The 13,800-nt window shown below is 33.4% G+C and overlaps 1 pseudogene; it reads left to right on the forward strand.

Annotated features, from left to right (window-relative positions):
* Positions 1 to 13,800, forward strand: part of LOC141641132 (uncharacterized) — a 225,159-nt pseudogene that overhangs the window by 88,772 nt on the left and 122,587 nt on the right.

The raw sequence follows: 13,800 nt of genomic DNA on the forward strand, positions 1-13,800 counted from the left end.
GTCTTTGAAAATGTTGTGCGAGTATATTTCAGAAGCATGGACTTCAAGGTTTGACTTTGTTTTCCGTGGGATTTCAGAGTGTTTGTTGTCACTGTTCAACTTGGACTGCTTGTGTCTTTATGCTTCCAAGACACTCTCATAGCACACCCAAAACTCAACAAGGGTCAAATGAGGTGTGAGGAACCTGTCAAAGAAACTGTTTTCACTCTCAGACCTAGAAGTAACCCTCATTAAGCCAGACATTGAAACATCTTTAAAATAGGCAGGGATCCATTGTTCCCTGAGATCGTACAAATCTGAAAACCACTCGTATTCTACAAGTTGATAATCAGTCATTATCTTCCCCCATTGTTCTTCGAATTCATCAGGCTCAAGTAGGTTGTTCCAAACACACCTATTGAGCCCGGTCTTAAAATCCTCATCTTGAAATAGTTGATAACTGACTTTTTCTCTTATTTTCTTCATTATGTGCCACATGCACAGTCTGTGTGTTGACTCCTTAAACACTTCCGGGACTACCGACTTCATTGATTTTTCCTTATCAGTAATTATAATTCTCGGCTGGCACCCGCCCATTGCTTCCAAAAATGTCTTGAACAGCCATGTGTAACACTCAATACTTTCATCACCTATCAACCCAGCTCCAAATGTTATGCACCTTTTGTGGTGATCAACTACTGTGAAAGGCACAAACACCTGATACCGTCGTTCAGTACCAAAAATAAAATACCTAGATACTACTAACAGAAGTCAGCGGTAAGTAGGGTCGATCTCCACAGGGAGGCGGTCACTATCTACTTGTCTACTCGGTCTGTCTAAGGTCACAGTGGGGGATTTTTAATTGTTTCGACTAAACTAAATAAGATAAAGGCAAGAGAAAAGGGATAAGAGAAATTAACAGGAAAAAGAGGGAACTAGGATGTTGGGTCATCAATGAACGTCAGTCAATCGCAGTTAAGGTCACAGATTGGTCGCATGTGTCGGTCTAAGGGGCAACGAATATCTCCTTCCGGTCTCAATTTACCCTAAAACACAAATAGCTTAGCTTCCGCCTTCACTACAGTGTCCTAATGTTCGCTACGAGTCTCACCCTTTCCAACCTTCCGGTCCAGGTCAAGGTTTACTACGCTAAAATGACTAATTGCGTCGACTCAATTAGACAGAAACAATTAATTGTAGCGATTAACAACATAGACATAACCACAATATACGATCTGTAAACCTAATTAACAATTAACATTAATTCATCGACTCCCCTAAATCCTAACAGAGGAATTAGCTAGACATAAATAAAGAAAGAACAAGAACAAAGGAAAGAATAATAATAATAAGCATTAAATAAAGAGAGTAAAAGGGAAAGAGAAAATTACAGAATATTGTCCGGAAAATAGAGAGGAAACAGTGTCTAATAGAGAAAAGAAGAAAAAGTAATGTATTGTATAATAAGAGATGATAAGTGACGTCTCCTCCTTTCCTATTTATAAGAAACTAGTTTTGTGACCCGTGAAATTCACGGGATCTTTTGTTTTTTACTATGATATTTTTAGTGAATCAAATCATAACATTCTACAATATGATTTCATGTTTTAAGACTTCTATAAAATCAAGAGAAATTAGTTTTTTTGTACAATAGTTTTATGTAAAATCAGAAACTAAAGTGTTATATAGTAAATACTTTTATCAAAACCATGTCATTATTTGACGTTCTTTTATGAGGGTTTTAAATGGTAAGTGGTGTTACTCAAATCCTTTTACGTGCTTTGTGATATGTCAAATATGCGCAAATAGAAGCTGATTAAAATCAATTAATAATACAGGTATTCGCATAATCGAAAACTGAAGTAACTCAATGGAAGCTGATTAAAATCAATTCATAATACAGGTATTCGCATAATCACATTACATGAAACCATAATATTATCAAACAAAGATCGCCAAACATGCAACACCCTCACTAATTAGATATTAAAATTTTATCAACAAATCCGAAATTAATATAAAACACACGATTAGAATTGTTGTGACAAAAACTAACATTTCACAAAGACCCATAATATTGCAAAAATAGTACTATAAAAAATTGCGGAACTAAGAATTTGAAAGGAGCAACTCGTAATAATTGGATCATTAAATCCCTATACTTAATCCATTAAACAATATTAAGCAAAAATGTGCTTTGACATTTCTCCAAATTTTTCACCTTGGGGATTCAACCGTATACTTCAAAATAGATAAACTAAGCATTCCACTCAATCATGTTTTCTATCAAAAGCCATTTTGAATAGGCATGTGTCTCATGTGTATAATTAAAGAAAATGAAAATTAAATTTAAGGTGTACAAAAGAATAATGTAGATGTAAATAAACTTTTTAGATTTCTCTCATCTTTATAGTTATTAATAATTGATAATTAATTCACCTCACTAATTTAACATCTAACTCCTTTCTTAAATGATAATTTTTGGGCTTTTCACTCCATTATTTATGCTACCTATTATCCATGTCAATAAGATTGAGATCCTCGCAAATTCAATTTCATTCTATGAGTGTTATTTTTCTAAGGAAAAATGATGATTAAAAAACAACACATATCAAAATAAAGCATACATTTGAAAGTTTTTGAAATACTAATTTTTTTATGAACCTAAAAACAATTAGTCATTTACATTCATGTTGTCAATCTTATAGTTAGTTTATAATATAGTATTGAGTCGAATGAATAGAGTATTTGTTTAAGTAATTCTAATATTTCTCTTCTTATTCTTCTTTCTTCAATAAACCATCCCTACATAAAAAAAAATCACTTAGTCATTAATTTTTGTTATTAATTTAAGTTTCTCTTAAATAATGGAAGAAAGATGACATTGAGTCTAAAGATGTAAGTATATTTACCTTTGAATAGCACAACACCACAAATCTCAATATCCCTAAATAAGAAATAAACAACAAATATGCGAGGTTAAAAATGTGATGTACTTCATAACCAATGGAAAATAAAATAAATAAATGAATTCTTAATTTAAAACCTTAATACATTTACCTTGATGTTGATACAATGATAAAAAAAAAGCTAGTGACATATACAATTCTTTTCGCGATAGCGGTACGAAAATATTTACTTAAATGTTGTCTCACAAATATTGTCTTCCGTCAAAAACTTATAGTCAATCTTGTAGTTAGTTTATAATATAGTATTGAGTGGAATGAAGGGAGTAGTTGTTTAAGCAATTCTAATATTTTCTTTCTCCATATAGTATTTTTTCTCCAATGAACCATCTATAGGGAAAAAAAAGACAAAATCCATCGAGTAATTAATAAGAAATAAAATGGTGAAATTTGATTTACGTGATATTAATCTTATCGTTATTAATTTAAGTTTTTATTTAAATAATAATAGAAAAAGGGCATTGAGCCATAAAGATGTAAGTATATTTATTTACCTTCGAATAGCACAATACCACTAATCTTGATAGTTCCTACATAAGAAAGTGTTAAAAAGTGATGAGCAACCAATTGAACTTAAAAACAAATAAATGAATTATTATTTTAAAACCTTAATACATTTACCAAACCTTAATACATTTACCTACCACAAATCTTGATAGTTCCTACATAAGAAAGTTTTAAAACTTAATGAGCATTTCATAACCAATGGAACTTAAAAATAAATTATTAAATTATTAATTTAAAACCTTAATACATTTACCTTACCTTAATACACTTACCTTGATGTTGATATACTGATAAGATTTAAAAAAGACTATTTACATATACAACTACGATTTTATTGGCGATGAGGGCAAAAAAATATTGGCGTGAAATTTGGCTCACAAATGTTGTCTTACATCGAACATTTATATCCAATTGAGGATGCATGTTATGACTTTTGGGTATCTTTTTATTATTATCATCAAATTTAATATATATATATATATATATATATATATATATATATATATATATATATATATATATATATATATATATATATAATTATGTATGTAGTAAGGTTTTAGGACTTTTGAGCATTCTTTTTCATTATTAGCAAATTTAATATAAACATAAATATGGAGCAAGGAGAAATGAAATGTTAAAGGTTTGCTTTAATTTTTATTTTATTTTTTATTTTTTTGTTGACAAAAACCACCTTGTTTAATGTTAAATATGTTATTATTTACTCTTAATATCAACAAAATATTTATTTTTTTAATAAACGGAGTAAATTAGAATTATGTGATATTTATTTGTTGCTTAAAATATTCTAACAATAAACGTCGAAATTTAAAATTTAATATGAATTTTGATTTTAATTGTTGTTTAATTTATCTACAAGCTTAAAAGTCCAAAGTATAATATTTGTAATGCTATTTGCATTTAATATTTCTTTCTTTTTTTCTTTTTTACTTTTAAAATTAGAAATAATGATGTAAACTTTGGTGTAAATTTTAATTATAAATTATAAAATTTTGATGTAAATTTGAAAGGGATATATAAATTTTGGAAAAAAAATATATTTAAATTAATGTCATATAATAATAAGTTGATGATTTATACCACATTAACTCGCCATGTCATATTAAAATTTGACATGTCATGTGTAGTAAGTGACGTGGCTTTTTGGTAGTATAAGGTGGCATTTATGACGTGGCATTTTAAGTTCCCCTTTTAATAGTATTATATAGATAGGATTTTATTTGACCTAATAGCGAAATAAGACTAAAAAGCCCGAGCCCAATAGCAAACCACTCGATCGAGCAAAATTAAGCTAAAACCACTTGATCGAGTGAAATAAATACTCGATCGAGTAAACCATAAAATGCAACTACTCGATTGAGTAGAAAAAGGAGTCGATCGAGCATAATTGTACTCGATCGAGTACTTTCCAGCGCACAATTCCTGCTTCGCGCACTGAACTTCAAACGGCTGCCATTTCTTCGTTACTTGGGAAAACAGAGCGATTCTGGTGGCTTTGGAAAGCTAAAAGGACAAGCTTTCATCTCCAATTGGAATCACCTGAATATCAGTTGTATATCTCGAGATATATCTCTTCAAAGTAGGCACTAGCAATTTGAAGTTCATCCTTTGCTCGCCTAGCTATCTTACTTCTTTGCGCATCTCAAGACAGCTACATTCCCGCTCCAAATTCACTCTTCCTCCAAATGCATGCTAAACGGACGATAAAAGGCTCGATTTCACTACTTTCTGGTCCATTCCTGCAAATAGAACAAAACAAACCAAAGTAGCATATTCAGGGCATTTCGTAGCATAAAACTACGATAATAGCATAGAAATATGTGCATAAAAAGGCAAAAAAGGACAATATAAAATGCACGTATCAAATCTTCCCAAACCAAACCTTTAGTCGTCCTCGGGTAAACTAAATGCAAACTAATGGAATGGAAAAGATAACTCAGAGCTAGCTACAAATGCCCACTTAAACCAATTTAATGCAAGCGAACTAACACTTATAGCAAAACAGTCAAATGCAAACGAATTATAGGATGTTTATAATAAAGTTGAACCGTCGACCTTGCAAGACCTTTAATAATGGACTCTCACGGGTCACTCTTCTCTCATGAAGCAAAGGATAAGCATATATATATGTAAGAGAGAAAGAAATATAGTCGCTCACCTAAACTACGACCCACATAAACATGCATGCAGCTGATATGATAGACAATTCTAACTACCTTACATACATTCCAACCAAACAAGGTCCGTCACAGCCGAGGGCTTACAAAAATTATGGTAAAGTGAGGCAATGGGTAAGAAAAGGCAAAACATTTATGGGAATGTGGAGGTATAGGCGGCCAAGCTAGTACCTAAACAAAACCATATAACAACATCCATTTCCAACTCATTTATGAATTAAGCACATATGCCTTTCATTTGGCACAAAACTCACCAAACCGAACTGAAAATACTCCTTAATAAATGTAAATAAAGCATAGGAGTGAAACCGATTTTTTTCAATCAAACATCTTTTTCATCATTTTTTTTTCATTCTTTTTTTTTCTTCTTTTCTTTCGGTTTTCTTTTCTTTTCTTTTCCTGCCTTTTTTCGAATTCTTTTTTTTTTTTCATTTTTCATTTCTTTTTTTTTTCTTCTTTTTCATGTCTTTTTTCATCATTCTCCCTTTCTTCATAAATTACCAACTCCGAATCAATACAAAACAAGCCAAACTTGGCACGATAATTTATATACCGCAAAAACATACACTAAACTAGCTTGGCAAGGCAGTCTAAATTTGGAATGTAGCTAAGGGTCAACAGGAAAATTTGGCTAATGTGGAGTTAAATGGGTAAAAATGAAAGAAAGGGAAATTGTAAGCACCTCCCTGCATGTGACACCAACCACTAACCCGAATGTATGTAGGCAAAAAGCAATTGAATTTCATATACGTGCAAATTAATGAACGTGTTATGCAAGGAGTAACTACTCACAATCCTACATGAAACTGGTCATAAATGACACCAGTTTATAAGGCTCTAAATCTTAGAAATTATAAGTAGCTTGCCAAAATTTTCAGATCAAGTCTATTCGTTCAGCTAAATTTTAACATTAACTCGTAGATATGCAAAAGACAAAGCTAAAAGATATATAGTTCAATGCAAGGCTTAAGCAAAAAGACAGTCGTAGTGCAATTTCATCATCGAAATCGACCGTTCCGACTCAACCTATATGCAAAAATAAACGTGATTTTTTTTTTGATTTTTCGTTTTTTTTTTTATAATTTTTTTTTAAGAGCAATGCACATGAAATATGAAAATTAAACGTGATAACAGGAATGCAATAAAAGCTGAATGCAAACACAGATATAGATGCATAACCTCCCCAAACCAAACCGTACAATGCCCTCATTGTACTCAAAAATAAGGGAGGAAAATGAAAACTAAAAAGGAGAGAGTGAAGAAGCGGAAAACTCAAAAGAATGCGCGAAGTAGGGACCTCCCCAAACCATCCGGCAACATGGGAGGTCACAAACAGCTTCATAGTGGCGTCATAGGAAGCGAATCAAAGCAAGAAAATTCGATCGAGAGAACCGATTATTAAACAAAATAAAAACTGAAATGTTCGAAAAACAACTAAAAAATTTAAACTCCGGGTTGCCTCCCGGACAGCGTTAGTTTCAGACAGGTCCCAGCTCGATCTTTTTTTCTTCGAGCCTCTCTAATTAAACCTGGTCAAAACAGCTCAAAGCGCGCAACAACCGATCAAACAGCTGCGCATGTGCTACACAAAACTGTAAGTAGCACCACAGTAGAATAGTAGCATAGGAAAATAAAATGTGTAAACGTTTGAGTCTAACAAATTTTCTATGACAGCTCCTAAATTTATCAACAAAATAAAGGAGCTCGGGAGCAATTATCAATAAATTAGAGTATCGTTTCAGATTAACAAAATTAAGATGGCAAGAACGGTGAAAAACTGGTAAATTAATTGACCAACTGGGAGGGGGTATAGCATTAAAAGAAAAGACACAAGTCATATGAGGTAGCGTACTATTAATATTAACATTAATAAAATTATCGCTAACTACCTCAGGTGGGTTGCTCTCAATGTCGGAATCATTGACAAAAGAATATATTACCTCATCCGTGCTAGGAGCAATTACTGACTCAACTACCTTCTCGTCACCCTCCTCTGTGGAATCCGTCCCGTAAATCGCAGCCTCAAGCGCATCCAGCTCAGCTTTGAAAAGGGGAGATTCACCGTAACCGTTATCATCATCAAAATTGTCGTCTAAAACTAACCCAAGTAACAAATCATTGCTCTCTCTGGCCCAATCAGTCGATCGAGTGGAAATAATACTCGATCGATAGTTTTCCTCATGATAATTACTCGATCGAGTATATAAATCAACTCGATCGAGTACTTCCTCTAAGCAACTGTTCGATCGAGTGGAATTTTCTACTCGATCGAACCTTTCTTCAGGTGTTTCACTCGATCGACCAATATATTTCACTCGATCGAGTGATTCTTGCTGTACAGTGCTGGATTCCTCGTGTAAGGCATCGTTATTTGATAGAACTTCGCAATCCGAGTTATAAAAACCATCATCAGCATTAGGTAACACGGGTTCTTCAGGGGAAAAACCGCTCTCTGCGTAGGTAACGCAGGCTTCCTCTAGTGTCCTAATTTTCGACTCAGCAGCTAGCTGAGCTATGTCAGACTAGAGCTCATCAATTTGCGTGCAAACCTGTCTATCATATTCTTACCTTTTGAGTGCAAGTGCCTTCATCAAAGATTTCAGCTCCGCAATCTCTTCTTTCTGTTTATCAGGAGGAGTAGCTTGTTGTTGCGGTGGCCAGATAAATGGAGGCTGTTGGTAGCCTCGTTGATAGGGTGGATGTGGGGGCACAACTACAGAAGGTTGACTAGCTCGTCTACGCTGCTTGAATGCATAGACCTCGTCATTTTCACCTAAGCAAAAAACTGCATTGTGCTCAGCAGCACCACATCTCTCATAGTAAATCACCTGCTGCGCCATATAATGGAACATAGATGACGGGTCAAAGGTACTCAAGCCTTCCCTTTGACGGTCTTTTACCTAGAACTGTCTAGGTAGGACCTGTAGGGCCTATCAAAACAGCACTAAATCAAAAGATTAGAACGACCTCAAGGGAAAAATCCATTGAGGCTAAAAACAGACAGAATTAAACAAATAAATAAAGTAGTTGCCTCCCCGGCAACGGCGCCAAAATTTGATACCGTCGTTCAGTACCAAAAATAAAATACCTAGATACTACTAACAGAAGTCAGCGGTAAGTAGGGTCGATCTCCACAGGGAGGCGGTCACTATCTACTTGTCTACTCAGTCTGTCTAAGGCCACAGTGGGGGATTTTTAATTGTTTTGACTTAACTAAATAAGATAAAGGCAAGAGAAAAGGGATAAGAGAAATTAACAAGAAAAAGAGGGAAATAGGATGTTGGGTCATAAATGAACGTCAGTCAATCGTAGTTAAGGTCACAGATTGGTCGCATGTGTCGGTCTAAGGGGCAACGAATATCTCCTTCCGGTCTCAATTCGCCCTAAAACACAAATAGCTTAGCTTCCGCCCTCACTACAGTATCCTAATGTTCGCTACGAGTCTCACCCTTTCCAACCTTCCGGTCCAGATCAAGGTTTACTACGATAAAATGACTAATTGCGTCGACTCAATTAGACAGAAACAATTAATTGTAGCGATTAACAACATAGACATAACCACAATAGACGATCTGTAAACCTAATTAACAATTAACATTAATACATCGACTCCCCTAAATCCTAGCAGAGGAATTAGCTAGACATAAATAAAGAAAGAACAAGAACAAAGGAAAGAATAATAATAAGCATTAAATAAAGAGAGTAAAAGGGAAAGAGAAAGTTACAGAATATTGTCCGGAAAATAGAGAGGAAACGGTGTCTAACAGAGAAAAGAAGAAAAAGTAATGTATTGTATGATAAGAGATGATAAGTGACGTCTCCTCCTTTCCTATTTATAAGAAATAGGATTTTATTTGACCTAATAGCGAAATAAGACTAAAAAGCCCGAGCCCAATAGCAAACCACTTGATCGAGTGATTTTAAACCACTCGATCGAGCAAAATTAAGCTAAAACCACTCGATCGAGTGAAATAAATACTCGATCGAGTAAACCATAAAATTCAAATACTCGATCGAGTAGAAAAAGGAGTCGATCGAGCATAATTGTACTCGATCGAGTGCTTTCCAGCGCACAATTCCTGCTTCACGCACTGAACGTCAAACGGCTGCCATTTCTTCGTTACTTGGGAAAACGGGGCGATTCCGGTGGATTTGGAAAGCTAAAAGGACAAGCTTTCATCTGCAATTGGAATCACCTGAATATCAGTTGTATAACTCGAGATATGGCTCTTCAAAGTAGGCACTAGCAATTGGAAGTTCTTCCTTTGCTCGCCTAGCTATCTTACTTCTTTGCGCATCTCAAGACAGCTACATTCCCACTCCAAATTCACTCTTCCTCCAAATGCATGCTAAACGGACGATAAAATGCTCGATTTCACTACTTTCTTGTCCATTCCTGCAAATAGAACAAAACAAACCAAAGTAGCATATTCGGGGCATTTCGTAGCATAAAACTACGATAATAGCATAGAAATACGTGCATAAAAAGGCCAAAAAGGACTATATAAAATGCACGTATCAACACCATATCGTACTTGTTTGTTCCATATGTAGCATATGCTGATAACACCTCACCGAACAGCATGTAGTTTTTTATGCAGATCGGATCTGCCCAAAACACTCCAGCCAGGCACTTGTTTTCATCTACTATAAAATCAAATTAAAATGAACTGCATGTGTCTTTTTTCCTAATAAGATTCTCAACAAACATTTGCGCATCAAAATTACCAATGTAGGTTTTTATGTCCCTGACAAAGTTTTTGAAATCAAACTCAGTAGCACCAATGTTGTTGTAACCTCCACACAGCTCCTTCCAACCTTTATAGGCTTTCAGTAGCAAGTGGATGGTTATGGGCTTCATCGAATCTGGTAACAATATAAGTTCCATTTTCTTGGCATTTGAACTGCACTAATGCACGACAGTCAATTCTTGTAATCGGCCTCACACGGCTTATGTCATCACATCGATTGTGCATCATTGTCGGCAGATATGATGTCGATGTCGAGTCCTCTTCCTTTTCCTACTTTCCTTTACACCTTGCCTATTGCAGACAACATTCCTTAATGCAAAACTGTTTGGTAACTCATTGCCTTTAATCCTTTTTGTTGTTGCAAGTCTTGGCATAAACCCACAGATTGTACAATATTCTTTGTAGAATAACTCTGTTTATTCTAGTGTTTCGAATACTTGTCCTACTTTAGGTTTCTTTTTCTCTGGACAGAATGGAATGTACTGGAGTGCATTTAATGTTTCAATTCTTGTTCTTGGTGTTTTAAAGTTGTTATTTGTAGAAGAAGATGTAGTTGCATCACTTGTACTCATTGTCTACTTCAACAGTAGTTAAGTAAGTAAGTATATTGAATATTATTGCATCAATAATACAGTAATCGAATTCTAATATGCTCTACAAAGATTGGTAATTTATTTCGTACAAATAAAGGTTCATATATAATGTATTCTTGTGAATGTCCATTATCATGCCTTTAAAGGAACATTTATTTTACTGCTAATGTTCATAGGAAATATTGTTGTACATTTTGATATAGCATATATAAAATGTATTGAATGCTAATGATAGTAAACAAACAAATAGACATAATACTATTTCATTAATATTAGAAAAATATTTACAAAAGCCATTTAAGGGTTTCAAAAGCATAAAGCCTACTGAGGCTTATACTGAAAAAAAAAAACACAAGATAATACAAAATAACAATAAACTAGAAAACTAACTTAATATATTTCTAAACTAATCTAACGGTCGGAGTCATAATAACCCTCATCACCAGACTGCTCCTCAATATCATATTCTTGTCTGTGTTCTTTATATTGTCGTGCTTGTTGTTTATGATGTCTAATTATTTCTTCACGACTAGACATAATCCTGCAAAGGCAATATCTTTCAAGGACCCGATCATTCTTTGTGACAGTGATTATACCATTTTCATTTCCCCGAACCACGTTTCGGTAATAATCCCTATCAATTACCTTTGGGTCGGTCCCTATAAGGAACCACCTTGACCAGGCCTTGCACACCTCGGACATGTTTTTGTTTTCTTCCCTCCCAAGTCGCTCAAAAAAAATCCGGAGCAATGACGGAGTAGTAAGGAAATGATGTAAAAGACGACTGTGTGATGGTACATCCATCTCCACAGGAATCTCTCTTCCATCAAACCAGTTTGAAGAAAACTGGCTTACTTTCCATTGCCAATAATTTTGCACGAAATTTTGTTTTTAAGCATCATTCTTGTAGTGGACTATTGTGCACTTTGAGTAAGACATTGTTTTTTTTTTTCTAAGAAAATTAAGTAGTTTTCTGGAGAGATTAAAAGTTTTGGTTATTGGAAAATGTTTTAGAAATGAAGGTAGGATGGAAAAGTGGTTGTGTACTCTTGGGTTTTATAGTGGATTAATTGAGTATAAGAGATTAAATTTTGTGAACAGTTGTGTCTTTTCAACTGCCACAAACATAATCATGATAATTAATAAATTGGGTGAAGTTATCTATGTTACTTAAACGACTATATGTATTACGGGTTCAATTTAATTGATATTTCAAATACCTGTCTAAATAATAAAATGTACCTTAAAAAATAATATAATATACATTTAAGGTCTGCTTTTAAATCTCTTGCATAAAACAGTATATGCACATTATGAATATACGTAATGGACATTTGAATTAAACTGAAAGCACGTTTATTTTCCAAATAATGTTCCATGTTCTTTTTTAAATAATTTAATGTATCTTTAAATATAATATAATGTACATTTTCCAAACAGTGCTTAATGATATTTTAGTTGCACCTAATTATTAGAAATACAAATTATGAATATAGATAGTGGACAATTTATTTGATGGAACATGTTTTTTATAATTAATATAATGTACATTTAGAAGTAATATTCAAATTAATGTGAATACTTGTGTCTTTTCACCATATAAGCAAGTTACAAACCGTCATTTGACTTATTGTGACTTATTGTGAACATTTGCAAGACCACTTGCAAAAGGTAATAATTACTTGCACATCTTTATTATATATAATGCACATTTCACTAAGACGGATTGGACATTTCCTTATGAAACGTGTACAACACAACACAACACATTATTATTACATGCAAAATTACTTTTCAGTTACTTCAAATTGCACACTTTTTCTTTCTCATTATTTTTACATTTTTTTCTCACCACAAAGTATATTTGCATTTATCATCCTCCTAAAATCAAACAAACAAACTATAAACCCTAATTTAACACTTTTCATTATAAAATTAATGTTTTTGTGGTTCTGGACATTAAATCTAGTTAACTATATTTAATCAAATCCGAAATTAAGTTGAATTTGCTTAAATTCAACTTTAACATCATCATAAAATCAAGTCAACAACGATTCAGAAAGGAATTAAATAACATTGAATGAACATACCTCAATATTGACTGTAGAAAACAATAATTCCAGATGAATGACGAAATCAATTCCGATTTTCCTTACAAAGTTTTGATGTTGAAATAACTGAATAGCTGATGGATGCAAAAGTTTGAACAAATTGAATCTGATTTGCGCTTCGAACACAACAATTGATGATGAATAACCGATTTTAGATCACTAAATTTGATGTCGAAAAACAAAAATTTACAAATTAAGGAAGGATTAATGATGAAATCGATTGATTTTGTTTCGTGTGGTTTGATTTTGTTACGTAGGTTTGATATTGCTCACATGTACAGTCTTATTTTTTGTTTTCCGCGAAACTCTACTTTTCAAAGAAGCGCGCGTCTAATCTCAGCCGTCGATAATTTGATGGACGGTTGAGAGCTGTTCTCACGGTTCTCACGATAAGCCTCGTTGTCACCGGAACTCTAGCATTATTATTATTATTATTATTATTATTATTATTATTATTATTATTATTTTGGTTCAGTTTAGCTCCAATCAGCTTTAATTTAGTTGAGCTCCATTCAGTTCAGTTGAGTTCAGCTTCATTCATTCAATTCAGTCAGTTTAGCTCTATTCAGTTCAGCTCTATAAAAAATCAGAAAGAAAATGGTTTTAGTATTTAGTAATTAGTATTGTTTGTTCGTTTTAGATGAATTGTATGTCCTTTTTGAATGTGAAACAGTTACTTTCTGCATTTCTCAAGG

This window comes from Silene latifolia, chromosome 2 (assembly GCF_048544455.1).
Source record: "Silene latifolia isolate original U9 population chromosome 2, ASM4854445v1, whole genome shotgun sequence".
NCBI classification, from domain to species: domain Eukaryota; kingdom Viridiplantae; phylum Streptophyta; class Magnoliopsida; order Caryophyllales; family Caryophyllaceae; genus Silene; species Silene latifolia.